Source organism: Myxine glutinosa, chromosome 1, assembly GCF_964187855.1.
Source record: "Myxine glutinosa chromosome 1, kmMyxGlut1.1, whole genome shotgun sequence".
Taxonomy (NCBI): Eukaryota; Metazoa; Chordata; class Myxini; order Myxiniformes; family Myxinidae; genus Myxine; species Myxine glutinosa.
The window spans coordinates 393251882-393274598 of record NC_136261.1 but is presented as its reverse complement, the minus strand read 5'-3'; the positions used below and the strand labels follow the sequence as shown (position 1 = coordinate 393274598).

The following is a 22717-nucleotide window of genomic DNA, read 5'->3' as shown; positions in this document are numbered from 1 at the left end:
AATACAAAGATTCACCTCTTTACATTTCATACTGAAATTATTAACTAAAATTTCCTGATGCTCAGAGATAATATCCTGGAGCGACTTATGACGAGGAACATATGTGCTATTTCCTATGCTAGTGAAGGCAACCGTATCGAAGCCGAACTCTCTTAATAAAATATCCACAAAATTATTCGCAGCCTTATCCGCTGGAGCTGTGACGTATCTGTCATGCAGATCCAGAATATCTTTACGAACACTCACCTTCTCCAACATTGGTTTAGACCGACCCAGTGAAACCAAGCCCCGACTACTAAAAAACTTCATCCAATTTTCCAGGACTTACACAACTCTGTGAAACCATGCATTGAAATTGTTTACAGACAACTTAAACTTGTAATTTAAACTTTGCAGCAATCAGTGATGGCATGAAGTGCAGTCATGTCATGACGGTAAATACTATGGAAGGCTCTCAACTGGTTTGGTAAACAACTCTCGGTTTGATCAGGATTACTTTTGAGGATATGGACAACTGCAAACTCTTTACTGACTGATCATTGAACATAATGTGGCAATGCGGCATTACATATTCACAACTAGAAAGAGCAATCAGAGATTGCAAACCCTCGCCAGGATGTATTTTCTGTGGTTTTTAAGCTTTTGTGTTAAAACATATATGGTGGCCGAACCATGTAACCAATGACGTCATCGACATTTTTTTTCTCCACCAATTTATCCCGATAATGCTCAAGAAATTTCATCTAAATTGGATGAATTTTTGTAATTGTCGAATTATGACGTCATAATGGAGGCACCTATGACATAATCATGAGCATATTTTATTCCCCATGGAGAGTTTTTTTTACAATGAGCCATGTCTGAATTTTTTTCTATGCAGAGCTTTCGGAGATATAGAGGTGCAAAAATTTTCGGTTTTTCCAAGAAGGCGCCCGTACCACGTGACCCATGAGGTCAAAATTAAAATTTAAAAATTCTGCAGGAGAGTGGCACCTATTGAGAAAATTTCCTGTCAATCGGACAAACGGTAGCAGAGAAAATCATATTTATTTTGTGCGGACAAACAAACAAATGCCTCAAACAAACGGACTCAAATGCAATAACCTCTCATCTGGCGAGGGTAATAACCCAGACAGTGCATTTGTGCTTTGAGGACCTCTCTTTATTGAGAAACTCTTCACAAATTCAAGTTCCATGAAAAACATAGGCAGGAGTCTTCTTCTGATACACAATTTTACAACAAGGGTCTTCTCCCCACATCACACATGACAAAGAAACATGGACGACAGCAAAGATCGAGTAAAAATTGATGTTCAAACTGCCATGGAAAGATGTCATCTGAGCATAACCAAAAAGGGACAAGAAAAACAACAAAATCAAATAGAAAACAAAAATCCTAAACAATGGTCACAATTTTTAAAATCTCAAATATAACTTGGCTGTATTGGAGATCAAGATGGCAAGGACAGAGAAAATAATTACAAACTGTAAACCTCAGGAAGACCCTGAAAGAAGCAGGATGAGATCCAAGATCACATTGAGAGATTAAGTTGTTATCATTTGTGTTTTTGGCATCAAATTTTCAACAATTCTCTATTGTGAGAATATGAAGAACCTAATTAATAAATTTTACATTTTAAAAAAGCTGTAATTTTCTTTAAACTTGATCAGATGGGGTTAGCATTTTGAGGTTAGCATTGTTGTCTTTTGGCAGCAATTTGCAGTCATTGTTGTGGACATTCCAGTGACAGCCAGCCGCATGGTTTTCATCGAGGGGAGTGGGGATGCTGGCTGGTTGTCAAGGGTTACAGATGGTACTCTGAGACGTTGTGCTGATAAGGTATATGCCCAAAGGTGTGTACACTTTCACGATAACTTTCTCCTTGCTGGTTTACTGAATACCTTGCCTACTGCTGAAGATCACTTACAAGGGGGGCACGTCCAACCCAGAATGGGTAATGCTATATGAATTTAACAAACGTTTATCAGCAAAACGTTTCCCACAGTCAAAGCACTTTCATGTGAGCACTCCAGCATGGGTTTGACGATGGAAGTTCAAGCTCCAATTGGTAATAAAATCCTTGTGACAAATAAAACATTTGTAATGATGATCTCGTTGGTTATCTCCATACGGGGGGTTGAGGAGGTGGGAGGCAGTTCTCCGAGGACTCAACATCTCCACCTCCTTTTTCGGTAAAGAATTATTATTCATCAACTAGTTTGTGAAACTTCATTCTCATAGCTTTTTCCAAGGGCTTGTTTTAGAATCCTTTCGGAATGTCTGACAGATTCCACCAAAGGTTTGTTTCTCATAATATTCTCAGGAATGCTTTTTAAGTATTCAGTTATGGATTTCTTGATCATCCAGATTCCCTGTGGCTTCAACTATCACTGGTACAATTTCAGGTTTCTTCAATTTCAAAATCCACATCACATCATTTTTATTTTTTTAATATCCTGGTATTTCAGAATTGAGCTCTCCTGTATGGATCTTCATATGCTTATTCAAATTGCAGCTGTGAGAGAAACCTTTATCACATATCGAGCATTTGTGCGGTCGCTCTCCTGTATGGATCCTCATATGTAATTTCAAATGGTGTTTAAGAGAGAAACATTCATCACATATCGAGCATTTGTGGGGTCGCTCTCCTGTATGGATCCTCATATGTAATTTCAAACTGCCTTTTTGAGAGAAACCTTTATCACATATCGAGCATTTGTGAGGTTGCTCTCCTGTATGGATCCTCATATGTAATTTCAAACTGCCGCTATGAGAGAAACCTTTATCACATATCGAGCATTTGTGAGGTTTCTCTCCTGTATGGATCCTCATATGTAATTTCAAACTGCCGCTATGAGAGAAACCTTTATCACATATCGAGCATTTGTGAGGTTGCTCTCCTGTATGGATCATCATATGTAATTTCAAATTGCCTTTTTGAGAGAAACCTTTATCACATATCGAGCATTTGTGAGGTTGCTCTCCTGTATGGATCCTCATATGTAATTTCAAATTGTGTTTATGAGAGCAACCTTCATCACATATCGAGCATTTGTGAGGTCGCTCTCCTGTATGGATTCTCATATGTAATTTCATACTGCCTTTTTGAGAGAAACCTTTATCACATATCGAGCATTTGTGAGGTTGCTCTCCTGTATGGATCCTCACATGTAATTTCAAATGGTGATTGTGAGAGAAACCTTTATCACATATCAAGCATTTGTGTGGTCGCTCTCCTGTATGGATCCTCATATGTATTTTCAAATGGTGTTTGCGAGAGCAACCTTTATCACATATCGAGCATTTGTGAGGTCGCTCTCCTGTATGGATCCTCTCATGTAATTTCAATTCGCCTTTTTGAGAGAAAGCTTTTTCACATATCGAACATTTGTGAGGACGCTCTCCTGTATGGATCATCATATGTAATTTCAAATGGCCTTTTTGAGAGAAACCTTTATCACATATTGAGCATTTGTGAGTTCGCTCTCCTGCATGGACCTTCATGTGTTTATTCAAATTGCTTTTTGTCGATAAAGCTTTATCACAGACAGAGCACTTGTGGAGGTGTTTTACAGTGTGAATCCTCATGTGTATTTTGAGGTAACTCGTTGAAGCAAAATCCATTCTGCACACATTACACTTATAACGTATTTGCCTATCTGGAACCTTTTTGTGTTTGTTTAATTTTATATTAATCTTGGTGTTGTGAGACCCTGACAAGCACTTGGATTTTATAGGAAGTGAATCTTGATTTCGTGATCGTTTCCACAAAAAAGGCATCTTCCTCACTGTCAAACTGCAACTGGACCTTATTTGTCCGATATTACTTATGGATTGTTCTACAGAAAAAAAGAACACAACATTTTCTTTTTTTGTCAAAATCAAAATGCAAAATATTTAACAATTTTCCGAAAATTATATATTTTCTCAACATCAAAGATTGAAAGTTAATTTTTTACATTTCCACTCACCAGTTGCAAAACAGGAAGCACTTCCGTTTGTCATGTGAACATCATCTGAACCTTCCTTTGCAGAAGCACATTTTGAATCTCCTGTGACAGATGAATCGTTGTTGTGTTGTCTGCCTTCCACATTTACAGAAAAGACATCACCTGTGTACACAACAGCGTCAGTCTTTTGCAGGAAATTGAGATTGAGAACATTCTTGAGAGTTCATAGAAAAGTTATGTAATGGAATGTGGACTTAAATTTAAATATTATAATGACGTCAAAGATTGTTTAAAAGAAAATTCCGCATGTAAAGCGCTAAGGAAGCAGTCTTCTCCATCACCCAAATACGCCCCCCTATTTGACATGTCCAAATACTGCGAAACCGCCAGTTAGTGGAAGTAACAAGAAGGCGATTTGTGTTCAACAGTGTTTCAGTATTTAATTCAATTTAAATGAAATAAAGATTGTAAAATTCTTCTTCTGTTTTTTTAATTTCTCGAATTTACTGGCGTTGTACCGTGTCTGTTACATCACTCTATCTAACATAATACATTAGTTATTTGTTCTCTAAATCATCTAAATATCACAATCACAACACCGTTGCAGGACATTTGGTCCATGTCTTCACTAAAACCTCCTCCCAGTACAGGTATCAAAATAAGACATTGCTAATTAGACAGCTGGCTCCAAAACTTATGAGGAAGCTACTTTTCCAATGCCTTTTAAAAAAAATACCCCATTTGATGTGGCATAATCTGTAATATAGGGTCGGTGCTGCTGAAGCAGTTTCTTGGCAAGAGTCTGGCTGGGCAGTGTGCCATCTCCATATCACCAACATTTAACTAATCACAGCCGTTATCTAATCAGGTTGAGACAATGACATGAGGGATGGATATCTACAATATGAAAGCTAAATGTTCAATGGTTTTTGAAATATAGTGTACACAAAAGTACATGCACATATGATTGGTCGGTCGAGCTCATTATACACGAATATAGTCACAAAATAATTGAAGCACACAGAGTAAAAACCAAAAAAGCGTCGGTTGATGGTAAAAAACAATTACCGGTAAACTTTTTTTTCTGGCTGATTTTTTCCCCCTTTTTCTGATCGTCTCCGACCTTCTCTGAGGGGCGGAAAAAAAAGTTAAATTGTTTTTTACCATCAACTGACACATTTTTTGTTTTTACTTTTTTGCCGATAATTATTTTCATACTATATTATTTTGCTACCACATATGACTACTATTTTGTTATCATATTTCATACCTGTCCCAAGTTCAGTTAAAAAAACCCCTTTAACGTTTCACAAGTTTTTGCTCTGGACACATAGACAGACAACCCAACAACATAATACCAGCAGATCGGAACATAAAAAGGTACTGGAACTTTTGTACATGCTCAAAAAATGTGGGGAGTTGTTCTTGTTGTTTTCCTCCTCTTCCCTCCATAAGGGGTGAGGTCCAACGGTACCAAGCTCCTGCCCTGCTTTGACCATGATACTCCTCCACTCCATCTTCAAACAACTCTCTCCACCCTCCAACCACCCTCACTTTACTGATATCTTTCTACACACAATTCTCCCACCTGAACCACAGTCTACCAATCTCTTCCTCCAACAGTATTTCCTCAACCCACTTTATTTTCCGTTCTTTCTTCCCCCATCCACACCAAATGTCGAGGCCATTTCAGCTGACATTTCACCAATGTCCCCATCAAGCTCATCCACACACCAATCTCCTCCCTCAGTTCATCCATTCTCCTTCAATCCACCCATTTCACTCCAGCAATCCTCTTGACTCAGTTGTTCTTGCAAACCTGCAGCTTCTGTTGTTGTCTCTCTGTCAGTGCCACTATCTACAGACCCAAAAGGTAGGCTGGTGGTACACACTACATCAGAACCTTCCCTTTCAATCTCATTGAAAATTTTTTGTCTGCCATTACTCTTTGAATCCTCTTCCACACCTCTGCCTTCGACTTTCCATCCCCAGTCACATCCCTCCCCAAACCCCCCAGATACTCAAACCTATTTCCTTGTCTGATCTCCTCCCCCCCCCTCCCCCAACTTGATATTCATTTATTTTCTCTTCTGCCCAACCCACATCACCTCAGTCTTCTCCATGCTCATTTTCAGCCCATGTTTCAAAAATGCCTCCTTCCACTCCCCCAGTACTTCCTGCGTCACCTGCCCACTCTCCACCACAACAGTCAGATCATCCTCACACAATATCCTCCCCAGAATATCTTTCATGTTTACCTTCCTGCTTACCAGCTCCATCATCATGATAAACAGAAGTGGGCTGAGAGCGCTTCCCTGCCTCAAATTGATGTTCACATTAAACTCCTACATCCAAGGACCAACCAAAACTCTTCCCTTTGTTCCCTTGCACACCACTCCCGATCCCGCCATTCACCAACCTAACTTCTGCTTCTGTCACTCCCATCCACTTCAGTGTCACTGTCGCCATCACCATCTCTCTCTCAAGACAGTGCAACAGGCCTTCTCCAGATCCACAAGTCCCAATGCCATTTCACCTTGCACCTCCAACCTCCTCTCCAGCAGATGTCTCAGCATGAACATCCGTTCTGTAATTCCCTTTCTGAACACCTGCTGCTCTTCTCAGATCTGCTTCTCCACACTCTTCCTCATACTCTCATCCAGAATCCTCTCCAGCACCTTCATAACATGACTAAGGAGTGTCATGTCCCTGTGCTTCCCCAGATCTTGAACACCCCCCATCCCCTTTCATATCGGAACAATTAACGCTGTCCTTCACTCCTCTGGAATTGACCAATCTCTCATATGTACATTCAACAACCTCTTTGTTCACCTGACTCCAACTTCTCCAACTGCAATTATAATTTGTGTACATGCCTCATCAACGCCTAGCTCCTTCCCTTTATCATCCTCTTCAATGCCGTCCGCACTTACTCTTCCGTGATCTCTGCTTTTCCCTCCACATCACTCTGTAGTTCCAGCTCGCTGTTGCTTCCTTCCTGATTCAACAGCTTTGAAATGTCCTTCACACACCTTCAATCATGCACCCTCTGTCACTGGCCTTCCACCTCTATCCTTAATCACCGCCCCGCCCTTCATGTCTTTCCTATCCTCACTCCTGTCACGAGCCAATTTATGGATCATCTTCCTCCCACCATCATCTTCGAACTTGTTGAACACTTCCTCTTTCATATCATTCCTCGCCTTATCCACATATTTCTTGCTGCTTTCTTCTTCTGCCCATACAGGTGTAGCATGCCACATCAGGCTATCTCCCTCTATCATTGATCTTCAATATCCTCTTCCAAACCTCCTTCTTTTCACCAACTTCCAAACCCGATGTCACTGCTCTCAAATGTTGTACTTCTGTGCTTCCCTCTCTTTTCCCATCTTGACTCCCGCTCCCTTTATCAAATGTTTTATGTGTCAGTTTGTCCTTGTGTGATCTATATTAGCTCTTACACGAGCCTCGATCTTGTAAACAAAAAAAACAAACTGCCTTCGCTACTTCCTTTGTCCAGCATATGTGGTTTTTGTCCCTTGACAATGCACCCTTTCCTGGCGTCCTTCCACGCAACACTTCTGCAATTCATTTACGTGCCCCTCCATACTTCCACTCCTTATCCAAACCTTCCGCTTCTTTGCTACATTGCTCATACCTGGCCCTCACCCCCTCCTTGTACTCTTCGGATGTGGTCCACATAACCAACAAAACACACCATTTGCCTCGAAACCACCACCCATGCCATAACTATCCATGCCTCCCATCGTCCCACTCTGACCACCTGCTTGCTGATCTCTCCCGAAACTTTTATTCCGACGCCATTACTCAATTCATCCCCACCCGGGTGCAACAGCATGTATCCTCCTACGAACCTCCTGGCCCTGTCCCCCCATCTGGTCTTCTGCACACACGCATACACACACACACAACACTTCCAACCTCCTTCTCTGCATCATCTCCACCACCTCAACCCCTTTCACTCCTCCCCCTCCCCCCAACCGCATTTTTTCCCACTACCGAGCCGAACTTCGCTTCTGAATCTCTGCCCGCCTGGCAGTACGAATTACCATCTTGATTAGTTTGGGACACTGAGAGGAAAATTAAAAAGATGAAATCTGCATATGTAGGAATGGGAAAATGGGAAGGTGATTGGGGGATTGGAAGAGGGAGGAAAGAGGTTTCAGGGTGGTGGAATGAAAGAGGGTAATCCATCTATGTGTGTGCCGTCCCTTGGATGTTCATTAAACTGGTGTCTCATTTGCTGCCATTAGTTGGTGGGCGTTATGCAGGGAAGTAATGCTGGATTATTGTGTGGATGCATTGTTTTACTCTATAATCGGAATACTGTATATGAGTTCTAATGGTTTTGAGGAATATCCATTTGGAAAATAGTTCCCTCTTCCAGATCAGCTTCACCTGCACACAAGTCCACTTCTTTTTTTTTTGGATACAAAGTCGAGGCTCGCGCAAGAGCAACACATGTAACACAAAGACAAACAGAAAACTTTTAAAACATAACAAAGTGAGTGGGAGGCAAGAGGGGGAGGGAGAGGGAAACACAACAACAGTAAAGAACAGGGACAGTGGTAGATCTGCAAAAGGGAAAGGGGTGTGGTGGGGGAGTGGGAAACTGTATTTCATATGTGGACACTACGAGGACTTTCAGGAAAGAAAAACTGAATTTGAAAAAGGTGAATTTGGGTTGTATTAACGGGGGGTTTTGGACAAGAGAAGATAAGAGATGGTGGATAACAGAAGATAAGAGAAGGTAATATAAGATAAGACATGGTGGATAAGAGAAGATAAGAGATGGTGGATAAGACAAGATAAGAGATGGTGGATAAGAGAAGATAAGAGATGGTGGACAAGAGAAGATAAGAGATGGTGGAGGAGAGAAGAGAAGAGATGGCGGAGGAGAGAAGAGAAGAGATGGTGGAGGAGAGAAGAGAAGAGATGGTGGAGGAGAGAACAGAAGAGATGGTGGATAAGAGAAGAGAAGATAAGAGATGGTGGATAAGAGAAGATAAGAGGTGGTGGATAAGGGAAGATACAACTTGGTGGATAAGAGAAGATAAGAGGTGGTGGATAAGAGTTCACATTGTTCAAACAAATATTTCAAAGATATAAGAATTATATGATGAATTTCACTGTTTAAACAAGGATAAGAGATTGATCAGCTGTCTCCCTGCAGCGGGCCTGCTCAAAGGAACTAAAACTACAAGAGCAAAACATGGCACACCATCACAAATCCACACACTTCACACCCAAAGCAAAGTTGAAAGATGGCAAGTTCCACCAGGAATGACCCAATATCAAATTTTGAGGGTTTCCTTTCCATTTTGACCTGTGACGCTAAATCCTGGGGCATGAACCAGGAGTCATCGAAAAAGGTTACATATTGTCGCGTGATTCCCCTCGGTGAAGACCGGGAAATCACGGATGGAAACGAGCTTAATGAGGCGACGATCAATGGGGGATTTCCTATACACGCGTGGGAGGAAGAAGGAATGAAGAAGAAGAAGTGGCGAGATTTACCTCACGGTCCGCGCATGCCAGCGTCTTCACCCTGTGGAAATTAACTCACATGAACGGGTTTTAGAATCAAAGGGAAAATAATGAAAGGATTTATTTTATAAATATCGGGACAAGGAAACGCAACGATAGAAACTAAACCCATTAGTGAGCGCTCTTACACAGACTTCAAACACAATACAAATGGAAGGGTAATTAAAGAAACCGTTGTGTGCACGTTTGTGCTGACTTAGCTCTGTCTGTAGTCAGATCGGTCAGGCTCCATCCAACGCGGCTCTGGTCGGCGCGAACCGCTCGGTCCCGTCTGCGGGCGTTGCCCCAGGCCTCCGTGCGACTTGAACGGGTCGCGTGCAGCTCCAAGTGCCGTCGTCTGACCGTGCTCTTGTTAGCGCGAAGCAGGCCTCGCCACGCCCCCTTTCACCATGCCTTGATGCGTCCCCGTTCACCAGGCCTCTCGTGCCAAGCAAGTGAGCATGCAATATTCTCCCGGCTTCGGCACGGTCACAGTGCACTGCAGCTCGTACACTCGCCGTTCACACGTGAACGCCGGGGAAGATAATCGTCGGCGCTCCAACGTCTTTCCAACGTTCGTCGTCGGCCAACGAGCAAGGCAATCTTCAGATCGCAAGGGAAAAGTTCCAAACGGGAGGGAAAGGCAAAGAGGTCTGGGCAGGAAGGAATCCAACAACGAGAGAGAGAAATGCCGGCTCGCGAGTCGTTTTGTCGCTCGTCGTCTGACGTCAGCTCTCTCTCTCTCTCTCTCTCTCTGCCAATCAGTGTGTCACTTCTTCGTGGCCTTTCACGCCTTCCTACGTCACCGGCGCTTCTCCTCTGATGAGCATGTCGCTTGTTGGTAATGTTTCGCACCCTCCACACTGATTGGCTGAGCGTCTCGCACCTTTGGTGTTCGTGTCATCAGTCGGTGGCCAATCAGTGTCGCATGTCCTTCATCTTCCTTCCTCTCCAATCAGTGCCCTGGTTGTTACTTGCCCCTCTGCCAGTCACGAGCCTTTCTGGGCATGTCGTGTCCTGCTTGCATGTGTGATGTTTGCCTGCCATGCTGCAGTGGTACACGGTCGCTTCCTGTTTGTCTTTACGGTCAGTCATTGTGAGGGGGGAGGGGGGGGGCAATTATTTAATGTGGTGTGCTAATGGGCCTAACTAATATATGTGATGTGTTGCCATAAGGGACACTGGAATGATCACAGAGGGGACGACACCGGGGAATTAGCATAAACCCGAGAACTACTTAACATGCCCCGCCCCCTCGTGGTGGGGACACAGATACGCAGCTTACCCCGACAAACCGGGCTAGACAGTTCCCTGACTTACTTACATCCAGATGGTTCTTCTTCTTCGCGACCTCAGAGCACCTGCCTTTGCAGATCTACCTAAATCTATATATATGCCGACCCAAAATTCATAACATTTCATATGTCCCCAATGCTGATTGCATCGACAAGGTTACATTAAAAAATGTTTTGCGTTACATTAAAACATTGAAAATTACATTAAAAATTCATTAAAACATTAAAATTTACATTTACATAAAAAAATGTAAATGGTTACATTTTTCAAAATGCGCCTCAGATTACATTTTTTGCTATTCTCCCTATTGGTATACTATTTTTACCCTATTATATCGCCTGAGGAGAGGGTATTGCATTTGAGTCCGTTTGTTACTTGGCAAAAAAGAATTATCTTTTTGCAAGTATGTTGATCACTCCGGTTTGTGCGTGTGTTTGTCTGTCCGCTCACTTATACTTGCCTACAGGTCACAATTTTAAACCGATCTTCTCAAAACTTCACGAAATGATAGAGTTCGTGGTTCGACAAAAACCTTTATATTTTTGGGTCAAAAGGTCAACATAGGCCAAAGGTCAACAACCATTTCAAATTTCTAAAATCCTCAATTTTCATCCGATTGACTTGAAATTTGAACCGAATATACATATCGGTGAACTGAATTCATCCACAAACTATTTTTGAGATCAACATAGGCCAAAAGGTCAACATAGGCCAAAGGTCAACCACTTTTTTTCAAATTTCTAAAATCCTCAATTTTCATCCGTTTGACTTGATTTGAATTTATTTGTATTTGTATTTGAATAGGATTTACATATCGGCTTCCTGAATTCAAACAACAACAATTTTTGAGATCAGCATTCGCCAAAAGGTCAATGTCAGCCAAAAGGTCAACCACATTCTGTTGAATTTCTAAAATCCTCAATTTTCATCCAATTGACTTGAAATTTGGAGAGGGTTTACATATCAGCCAACTGAATTCAACCACCAACACTTTTGATATCAGCATGGGCCAAAAGGTCAACATAGGCCAAAAGGTCAACCACCTTTTTTCAAATATCTAAAATCCTCAATTTTAATCCGATTGACTTGAAATTTGAAGAGGATTTACGTATCGGCCAGCTGAATTCAACCACCAACTATTTTGAGATCAGGAAAGGCCAAAAGGTCAACATAGACCAATGGTCAACAACAATATCAAATTTCTAAAATCCTCAATTTTCATCTGATTGACTTTAAATTTGATAAGGATTTTCATATAGGCTCACTGAATCCAACCACCAACTATTATTTTGATCAACATAAGTCATAAGGTCAACATAGGCCAGAGGTCAACCAATTTTTTTGAATTGCTAAAATCCTCAATTTTCATCTGATGGACTTGAAATTTGAAAAGGATTTTCAGTTCAGGTTAGTGAAACCATACACCATCTATTTTTGAGGTCAACACAGGCCAAAAGGTCAACATAGGCCAAATTTCTAAAATTGTCAATTTTCATCCGATTAACTTATACTTTGAAGACAATTTGCATATAAGGTCACTGAATTCAACGACAAATTATTTTTGAGGTCAAAAGGATGCTCTACTGAGTGCCATTCTACTTTGTTCTGTTTTGCCAAGTGTCGCTCCAGGAGTGATTTTTCATTTGTCTGTTTGTCTGTTTGTCCGCACAGAATAAATATAATTTTCTCTGCAACAGTTGGTCAGATTGACAGGAAATTTTCACCATAGGAGCAACTCCACCTGTAGAATTTTTAATGATAATTATGACATCATAGGTCATGTGATTCCGCCACCATCTTGGAAAAAACAAAAACATTTGCACCTCTATATCTCTGAAAGTGCTGCGTAGAAAAAATTGAGACATGGCTCACTGTAAATAACTCTCCATGTGGAATAACATCTATTAATGATGATGTCATAGGTGCCTCTATTACGACATCATAATTTGACAAATACAAAACTTCATCCAATCAAGATGAAATGTCTTGAGCATAATCTTGGAATAAATGAGTGGAGAAAAAAAATAATGACGTCATCGGTCACGTGGTTCGCCTGCCATATTTGTTTCAACACAAAAGCCTTGAAAACCACAAATACATCCTGGCGAGGGTTTGCAATCTCCGATTGTTCTTTCTTGTGTTGGTAATGTACCCAGGGGGCAGGGTCAATATGATACTGATCTTACACCTTTTTGCCACTTGGTGATCATAACAACCAAGTTTGTGAATTTTTACACAACCGTTCAGGAGGAGACATCATGATTGACAGACAGACGGACGGATGGACAGAGCTGATTGCAATATGACTTCGATGAAGCGTCTTCATATTTTTCAAAAAGCGTGGGATAACAAGGATAAGCCTTCCATGGCTAAAGCGAGGTAACAATCTACTGCCTGCATGCAAATAACTTAAATGCACCATTTAACATGGAACACCTCGGAATTTAACGTAATTCCAAAAAAAGAAAAAAAAAACAGAGGCAATAGACCCCAATTTTTCAAATGCTGCGAGCAAACTTCGATACATCACGGGTGATGAAGGTTGTGGTCAAGTTTCATCGCAATAGCTTGTGTAGTTCAAATGTGGGTGGTTGGGGTAGGTCAAACCTGGACCCATTTTGACCCTAGTAAACCCTCTGAGACCTCGATTTTTTTTTATGCCACGAACAAACTTGAGTTCCAACACACAAAATATAATCTCAGCCAAGTTTGGTCACAATCCCATTAGCAGTATCAGAGAAGAAGTTGCAAGTGTTCACGGACGGACTGACCACGCAACATCCCATAAGCTCCGCGGCAATATGTTCCAGGTGAGCTAAAATTTACCTTGTACCCACATCAAAAATCCATTCATATTAGACAAGACAAAGCTGCACAAAAAGAGATTATACAAGTTTCAAAAATACAAAAAAATACAATTTTTTTTTTTTTTTTTTTTTTTTTTGGTATACAAGATCGAGGCTCATGAAAGAGCGAACATTAATCACACAGAAAGACAAACCGACAAACCGACACATAAAACAAATAACATCGGGAGCGGTAGACAAGATGGGGAGAGAGGTGGAAGGACACAAACACAACATTTGAGAGCAGGGACCGAGAGACATGGAGACATCGAGAGATCTGTGGGAGGGAGAGGGCTTTGGGGGGGAGGCAAAGGAAGGGGGGGGCGGGTTGGAGAGGTATAAAACATATGGACACTGCCAGGACTTCCAGGAAAGAAGTTGGAATTTCAAACAAGGTGGATCTGGGGTGAATTAGCGGGGGTAGAAAAGATCAAGGTTTTGGATGGGGGAAGATAAGAGATGGTGGTGAACAGCTGTTTTAAAGACCTGGAGGGAGGAGTGGGATTGAAGGGAGTGTGGGAGTTTGTTCCAGAGGCGGGAGAAAAGAGGAATGAAAGAGTGAAGGTGAGCAGAGAGCCGAGATTTAGGCAGTTTAACCATCAGAGGTTTGCTGGCAGATCTTGTGCGACCTGTAGGAATATTTGGGGGACAGAGCACAGAGAGAGCTGGGGGAGCAAGGCCGGAGAGGAGTCGGTAGAAGACAGTAAGACCACCTACCTGCCTGCGGTGAGTGAGTGAAAGGCCCTCAGAGATAGCTTCATCGCGGGAGATTCCAATGATTCTGAAAGCTTTGGTTTCAACAGCGTGAAGCCGAGCTAGGTGTGAGGCAGGAGCACCAGCCCATAGGGGAGAACAGTATTCCATTGAGCTGCGGATGAAAGCCTTGTATGTGGTGAGGAGCTCAGGTGTGCCTAGGAAGGACTTCGCACGATGGAGGATGCCCAGTCGGCGACTGACTTTGGAGGCCAGCTTGGAAATGTGGTTTTCCCAAGAGAGATCATGGCAGATAGTGAGACCCAAAAGCTTGAGTGACAGAACTTCTTGGAGAGGATTGTTGAGAAAGTACATGGGAGGGTTGTCCAGTCGATCTTTTCGGAGAGACATAGTAAGAGTGTGAGATTTGTCAGGATTGAAAGACAAGTTCCACTTGTTTGACCAGTCTGTGATTTTGTCCAGGTCTTCAGAGAGTGAGGAGGCTGCAGACTGCTGATCTGAGGGAAGAGGAATGGAGCGGCAGAGAGTGGAGTCATCAGCAAAGAGATAGAGAGGATTTTCCAGAGAGTCGGAGAGATCATTGATAAAGACCAGAAAAAGCACAGGGCCCAGCACACTGCCTTGGGGAACTCCAGCCTGAACAGGAAGGGGAGATGAGAGAAATCCATTCAGGGCCACACGTTGACTATGACCAGAGAGGAAGTCCACAAGCCATGCATGGAGATTTCCATGGATACCATAGGAGGAGAGTTTGGTGAGCTGAGCTGGGTGCCAGACCGTATCGAAGGCACGTGATATGTCAAGGGAGACAGCTCTGATTTCCTGTTTGGCATTGAGGACCTCCATTCATTGTTGAGACAGCAGAAGCAGCATGTCCAGAGTAGAGTGACCTGGTCTGAAACCAAATTGATGATCAGAGATCAAGCCATTGGAGAAGAGGAAAGATTTTATATCCGAAGCAATGATGGATTCCATGACTTTGCTGATAATTGGGAGCAGGCTGATTGGTCTGTAGTTGCAAGGATCTGTTTTTGCACCTTTTTTGTGTAAAGCGGTAATGTTTGCTGATTTCCAGGATGCTGGCAGATGACCTTGAGCAAAAGATAGGGTGAAAAGAACAGAGAGAGGGTGAGATAGAGCGGCAGAGCAGGATTTTAGGACCCGTGGGTTAATGCCGTCTGGTCCAGTTGCAGAATCAGAGTTGAGGTTAGACAAAAACTCCTCCACCTTGTCAGGAGAGAAGGGCACAGAGTCCAGGAGCAGTTGGGTTCGACTGGGAAAGGTGGGAACAGAGAGAGATGGGTTTGGGACTAAAGATTTTGAGGCAAACACAGAGTTGAGGCATTCGGCCTTGTCACGTGCGATGTCAACTGTGTGGCCATTTGAGGTAAGGGAGGGGACGGAGGGGGAACAAACACCAGAAACGGATTTGACCAGACGCCACCAGGATTTGGAGGAAGGAGACAGGTTTGAGAGTTCATTCTTGAGTGAGGAGAGATAGTGCTTCCTGGCACTCCTGAGGGTAGACACACCCTTGTTCCGAGCTTGGTGGAAGGAACTGAGATTGCCTTCAGTTGGATTAGCCTTCCAAGAGGCAAAGGCAAGTTGTTTCAGGGCAACTGCCTCACCACAAGATTCAGTGTACCATGGACGGGAGGAAGGGTAAGACAACTGAAGACGAAATGGGATAAATATGTGCATGAGAGAGATCAGTTTGCTTTGGAAGAATTCCCAGGAAGAATTGATGTCAGAGGCAGTGGAGATGGGAGACCAATCCAGACGATTGATGGCTGCTTGAAGACCGTCCCAGTCGGCCTGAGTGAAATGCCATCTCATCGACGCTGAGGAGGCTCTCTGAGAATGGCCAGAGAGATGTCCACTTTGACAAGCACATGATCAGAAGAACCGATTGGAGCAGAAGAAGAGCAGCAGACATGAGCAGGGATGTTTGTCATAACCAAATCTAGAAGAGAAGATACTCCATTGGCTGAGATCCGGGTCGGGAAATTGACAGATTGTGTCAATCCCAGTGAGTCACAGAATTCCTTTGCTGAGGTGCCATGACTGGTGAGAGAGGAACCCACACCCAACCAGGTGGCATGATGACAGTTGAAGTCACCACATATGAGGAAGAGAGAGTTGGGATGAGTGGATAGAAGTTGGTCCATGTTGTCAGACAGTGAAATGTAAATGGAGTCATCACTGTTTGGGGGACGGTACAGAACACATATGAACCAAAGGTGGGAGTGGAGAGGAAGCCATAGCCAGAGGTACGCCTGGGGGTGAGGAGGAGAGAGGACAGTGCAAGGAGAGTTAGGAAGAGAGTTTTTGATAAAGATAGCCACCCCACCACCAGGACAAGGCTCAGGTCTATCATGTTGGCAGAAGGCAGAAGAAGATCAAGATATTTGTTGAATGGCAGAAGATCAAGATATTTGTTGACATGCGATGTTGTGTCTAAAAAAATAATTTTAAAAATCACACACCAGACGTGGGTATTAAACCATCATCCTGAGAGCGGAGGCTGCAGACATCACTGAACCTGATTCCAGAGAAATCAGAAACGTTGTCCAGCTGCACATTTTGGAATCCGAATATCTTTTCACAGAAACTGGAAAGTTCCCGAATAACATTCTCCAAGTTGTCGAAAATACTTCCCAAAAGCGAAGAACCTGCAATCTGGGCATCTTGCGGCTTCGAAAAAGAATTCATAAATTTACAGAAGTCAGCATACATCGCAAATTGAAATTTCTCTTTGGCGAGAGAGAGGAGTTCAGTTCGCAATGGATCTGACTCAGTACAAGCTCGAATAACCTTCTGATTCTCAATTCCAAGCATATTGATCACTGCTTGGGCTGTTTCTGCTCTCAGGCCTTGAGACTTGAGCCATACCAAGAAGCTCTCCATTTCACCGATGACCTGTCAGGGATAAAATACCTGTGTTAATCACAGAAAAGTTATACATGCTATTTTCCTGACTCGGTTTGGAATTTTTGTGAGTTATTTCCATTGACAATCCAAGCAATTATTATCCAGTAAATGCGGGCTTTTGCATCCAGTTTGTTCACCTGCTGTGCCCCATTTTGAAAGTTTTCTTATCAATCAGCATCTCACGAATGTGAGTTTTTATATAACGAGACAAAGATAATCCCAGAGAAAACTGGGAGACCATTCGGCCCATTATTCTGCGGTACATCAACACCAGACCAATTTTATACGCAAACAGGATGCAATTCCATTGGGGGAATCAGGGGATGAATGTGGATGAGACGATGTGGCACTACCAGGGATATCCCAAGCGGATCAAATACAAATGGAGAAATACCTTTATTTTAATTATATAAATTAAAAAAGAGAAAAAAGCAATATTCATGTATGTGTATGCCATGTGGCAAACAATAGAAAAGGCCCCTTTGTATGGTGTGTGCCATGTGTCAAACCATAGAAAAGGCCCCTTTTTTGGTGTGTGGCAAACTATATTTAAAAAACCCGTTTATATGGTGGTGCCATGTGGCAAACAATAGAAAAGGCCCCTTTATATGGTGTGTGCCATGTGGCAAACAATAGAAAAGGCCTCTTTGTATGGTGTGTGCCATGTGGCAAACAATAGAAAAGATGCCTTTATATGGTGTGTGCCATGTGGTAAACAATATAAAAGGCTCCTTTGTATGGTGTGTGCCATGTGGCAAACAATAGAAAAGGCCCCTTTCTATGGTATGTGCCATGTGGCAAGCCATAGAAAAGGCCACTTTTTTGGTGTGTGGCAAACTATATTTTAAAAAACTGTTTATATGGTGTGTGCCATGTGGCAAACAATAGAAAAGGCCCCTTTATATGGTGTGTGCCATGTGACAAACAATAGAAAAGGCCCCTTTCTATGGTGTGTGCCATGTGGCAAACAATAGAAAAGGCCCCTTTATATGGGGTGTGCCATGTGTCAAACCATAGAAAAGGCCTCTTTTTTGGTGTGTGCCATGTGGCAAACAATAGAAGAGGCCCCTTTATATGGTGTGTGCCATGTGACAAACTATAGAAAAGCCCCCTTTATATGGTGTGTGCCATGTGGCAAACAATAGAAAAGCCCCCTTTATATGGTGTGTGCCATGTGACAAACAATAGAAAAGACCCTTTTATATGGTGTGTGCCATGTGGCAAGCTATAGAAAAAAACCCCTTTAGAAGGTGTGTGCCACGTGGTAGAAATAGAAAAGACCCCTTTATATGGTGTGTGCCATGTGGAAAACAATAGCAAAGACCCCTTTATATGGTGTGTGGCATTTGTCAAACTAAAGAAAAGGCCTACTATATTATTATTATCTTATATTCTTTTGATATGACGAATAATCACTTCAAATGATCGTTTTACAGAATATCTTTCTCAGTATTAATAATAAAATGAGAAACTCTGAACAAACCTTTTCCTCAGAAGATCCGACCCGATCTCTGTTTCAAACGCCCGTGGAAAAGGACACGGAGCCGATGTTCGTTCAGGCGAGTCACGTTCCACGTGTGGCCCGGAGGCCGGAAGTGACTCCGGAAGTACATCCCCACCGCATTGCCACATACGCTATAATCACCCACTAGGCGGTGTATGTGTTACTGTCTAACAGGTTGACACCGGTAACAACATCCCGTAACGTGTGTACATGCATCAAGTGTACTTGCATTGTACATTGTATATTTGAATAATACATTTTATATTTGTATTACAACACAGGTTTCATGGATTCCAATAATCCAGTGAATCCCTGTGAAATCATCAATGTAAAATCATGTCCGACATTATGTGACGTAGCTCTCGATTTGAGGTAGAAATGATGAGATAATTCATTGATATTTCCCCCTTTTAAAATTAAAATCATCAATTGATATTCCCCGATTTTTAAAATAATTAATTGATATACAATAAATCTATCACTCCCCACGATCCCCACATGTCCTTCCATTCGTGTTATGTTAAAATGGATTCCTAAAACTTGTCTGACTTTTTACCAGGTAACAAACTCGTTTTTAGCTCACCTGGACTTTAATCCGGCAAACTTATCGATCGAGCAGTGTCAGTAGGTAGGTAGGTAGGTAGGTGTGTTTCTTACTTGCCGGAAAAAATTACAGTGTAGCGGTTACCGCTAGGTATACACAATCGCCTTGCACCTACCGAGGACGTGGCCAGGGAGAGATCACCAGGCCGGGCTCGCCCAGGCCGCCCGGACAGGCCCAGATGCGCCTCTCCCGGACATGCCCGGACTCGCCTTTCCTGGGCTCGCCCGAGCCACCCGGGCACGCCCGGTCTCGTCTTTCCCAGGCATGCCCAGACTCGCCTTTACAGGGCTCGCCCAGGACGCCCGGGCACGCCCAGTCTCGCCTTCCCAAGGCTCGCCCAGGACGCCCGGGCATGCCCGCTCTCGCCTTTCCAGGGCTCGCCCAGGATGCCCGGGCAGGACTCGCCTTTCCAGTGCTCGCCCAGGACGCTCAGGCACGTCCAGCCTCGCCTTTCCAGGGCTCACCCAGGACGCCTGGGCATGCCCGCTCTCGCCTTTCCAGGCCTCGCCCAGGACGCCCGGGCACGCCCGGTCTCGCCTTTCCCGGGCAAACGCTCCGGCATAATGTGTATATATATTGCTGCCCGATAAACGGGATTTTCAGAGTACCCCAGTTGATTTGACACAATAAAGAAACTCGGACGAATTCCAGCTTTTTGTCGCGTCCATTCTTCCGATTCGAGTTGGAGCACAGCTCCTTCATTGGTGAGCCGACATGGACACGGCAGTTGCCCTCAAACTGCCTACCTTCTGGGAGGCTCACGTGGCAGTTTGGTTTGCCCAGGTGGACTCCCAGTTCGCCCTGCGAGGCATCACCGCCGACGACACCCGCTTCCACCATGTGGTAGCAGCACTCGGCTCAGCCACCGCGGCCCACGCCCTCAGCCTCCTCCAGCGCCCGCCAGCCGCTGACAAGTACGACACCATCAAGAAGCTCCTCCTCGACGCTTTCGCCCTCTCACCGGCGGAACGCGCACGGCGCCTGCTCGACCTGCCCGAGCTCGGCGACACGCGCCCGTCCGAGCGAATTGACTACATGCTCTCGCTGCTCGGGGAGCACGCCCTGGATTTTCTTTTTCAAGAGCTGTTCCTCCGTCAGCTGCCTAGCCAGGTACAACTCGCCCTGGCAAGCACGACGATCACGGATCCCCGCGCGCTCGCCAGTGAAGCCGACAAGATCTCCTCGGCAGGCCAATGCATCGGAGCAGGGACCTGGAGCCCACCCACGTCAGAATCAACGCCCATGGCGCCCGAGCACCCGGCACGGTCGGCGGCCGAACTGCCGGCGCAATTGGCGGCCGCTACGATGCGCCGACCACCTCCAGCACGACGACCGGGGCCTCCACCTGACCAGGCGTGGTGTTACTATCATGCCAGGTTCGGACAGAAGGCCTGGACATGCCAACCCCCGTGCACTTTTGTCAAGTCGGGAAACGGCCGGGCCGACGTTCATTACCAGCCATGAGCGCTGGCCACACGGGCAACTTACTTTTTATCAGGAACAAAGCGTCCGGACGGCGCTTCCTGTGTGACACCGGCGCCCAACTGAGCATCATACCCACCTCCAATCAAGACAGGCAGTCCGCGGTTTGCGGCCCCTCCTTGGTTGCGGCAAACGGATCGGCCATCCGCACCTTCAGCCCACGCAACATCACCCTCTGCTTCGGCAGCCAGCGCTTTAATTGGACTTTTGTAACCGCAAGCGTGCCCATGGCTCTGCTAGGCGCCGACTTCCTCTGCGCACACGAGCTGCTGGTTGACGTCAAACGGCGTCGCCTCGTCAACGCCGAGACCTTCAGCTCCCTGGCATGCACGTTGAGCAGCTCCACGCCGACCGAGCTAGCTTGCGCCCTCCCGGCGGCGAATGAGTTTGCTCGCCTGCTCACGGAGTTCCCGGCCCTCACGCGGATGACGTTTTCGGCCGTCGCAGTATGACATGGGATCGAGGACCACATACCAACCACGGGCCCGCCGGTCTACGCCAGAGCCCATCGCCTCGACCCGGCCAAGCTCGCCATGGCCAAAGCTGAGTTTGACGCTTTGGAACACCTCGGCATCGTGCGGCGCTCCGATAGCGCTAGGGCTTCGCCACTACACATCGTCCCAAAGCCAGGGGGTGGCTGGCACCCATGTGGCGACTACCGCCGCCTTAATGATGTTACCACCCCCGACAGGTATCCGATCCCACACATCCAAGACTTCTCCGCCCGTTTGGCAGGACGGGTCATTTTTTCGAAGATCGATTTGATACGGGGATACCACCAGGTACCTCTCAGGCCAGCCGACATCCCAAAAACGGCCGTCATCACGCCGTTTGGCTTATTTGAATTCCTTCGAATGCCGTTTGGCCTCAAGAACGCGGCTCAGGCATTCCAGCGCTTGATGGACGGCGTGCTGCGTGACCTGCCGTTCCTCTTCGTCTACCTGGACGACATCCTCATAGCCAGCGCGTCCTGGGCCGAGCACCTCCTGCACCTCCGAACACTGTTCGGGTGCCTCAGCGAGCACGGCCTAATCGTGAACCCGGCCAAATGCCACTTCGGCACGACAGCCGTTGATTTTTTGGGCCACCACGTCACCAAGAACGGGGCCGTGCCACTGCCAACCAAGGTCGAGGCCATCACCGCGTTTCCGCGTCCCCGCTCCATCAAGGCCCTGCAGGAGTTCCTCGGAATGGTGAATTTCTATCACCGCTTCGTGCCCCGCACTGCTCAACTCATGCGGCCCCTCTACGAAGCCCTCCGGGACAAGCCGGCCAAACACGACGTCGTCTGGTCCGCAGCCATGAACGCGGCATTTACAAACTCAAAGCGGGCCCTCGCCGACACAACACTGCTCGCTCACCCGGTGCTCAACGCTCCCATCGCCCTCACTTCGGATGCCTCCGACTACGCGGTGGGCGCTGTACATGAGCAATGGGTGAATGGGGTTTGGCAGCCACTCGCTTTTTTCAGCTGGCAACTCCGGCCGAACGAGCTCAAATATAGCACGTTTGACTGCGAGCTCCTCGGTCTACCCCTGGCCGTTTGCCATTTCCGCCACCTCCTGGAAGGCCGACCCTTCATGGCGTTCGTCGACCACATGCCGTTGGTTTACGCAATGGCCAAAGTCACGTAGCCATGGTCGGCCCGCCAACAGCGCCACCTCTCCACCGTGTCGGAGTTTACCACGGACATCCGGCACGTCGCCGGCAAAGACAATGCCGTGGCCGACTGTCTTTCTCGGGCCAGCGCGAACGTGGTCCACCTCGGCATGGACTTCGCGCTTATGGCGGCTGACCAAACCACTGACACCATGGTGCAAGCCCTCCGGGCGGCGGACACGG

General features: G+C 45.3%; 1 long non-coding RNA gene across 1 annotated transcript; it reads right to left on the bottom strand.

The window, feature by feature from the left end:
- Positions 1 to 1023: 1023 nt before the first annotated feature.
- On the bottom strand, positions 1024 to 18899 carry LOC144889853 (uncharacterized). The gene is made up of 3 exons (XR_013622115.1): positions 18769 to 18899; positions 3973 to 4113; positions 1024 to 3840 (listed from the first exon to the last, which is right to left on the bottom strand). It is a non-coding gene; the product is annotated as an uncharacterized LOC144889853 (long non-coding RNA).
- Between the last annotated feature and the right edge of the window lie 3818 nt (positions 18900 to 22717).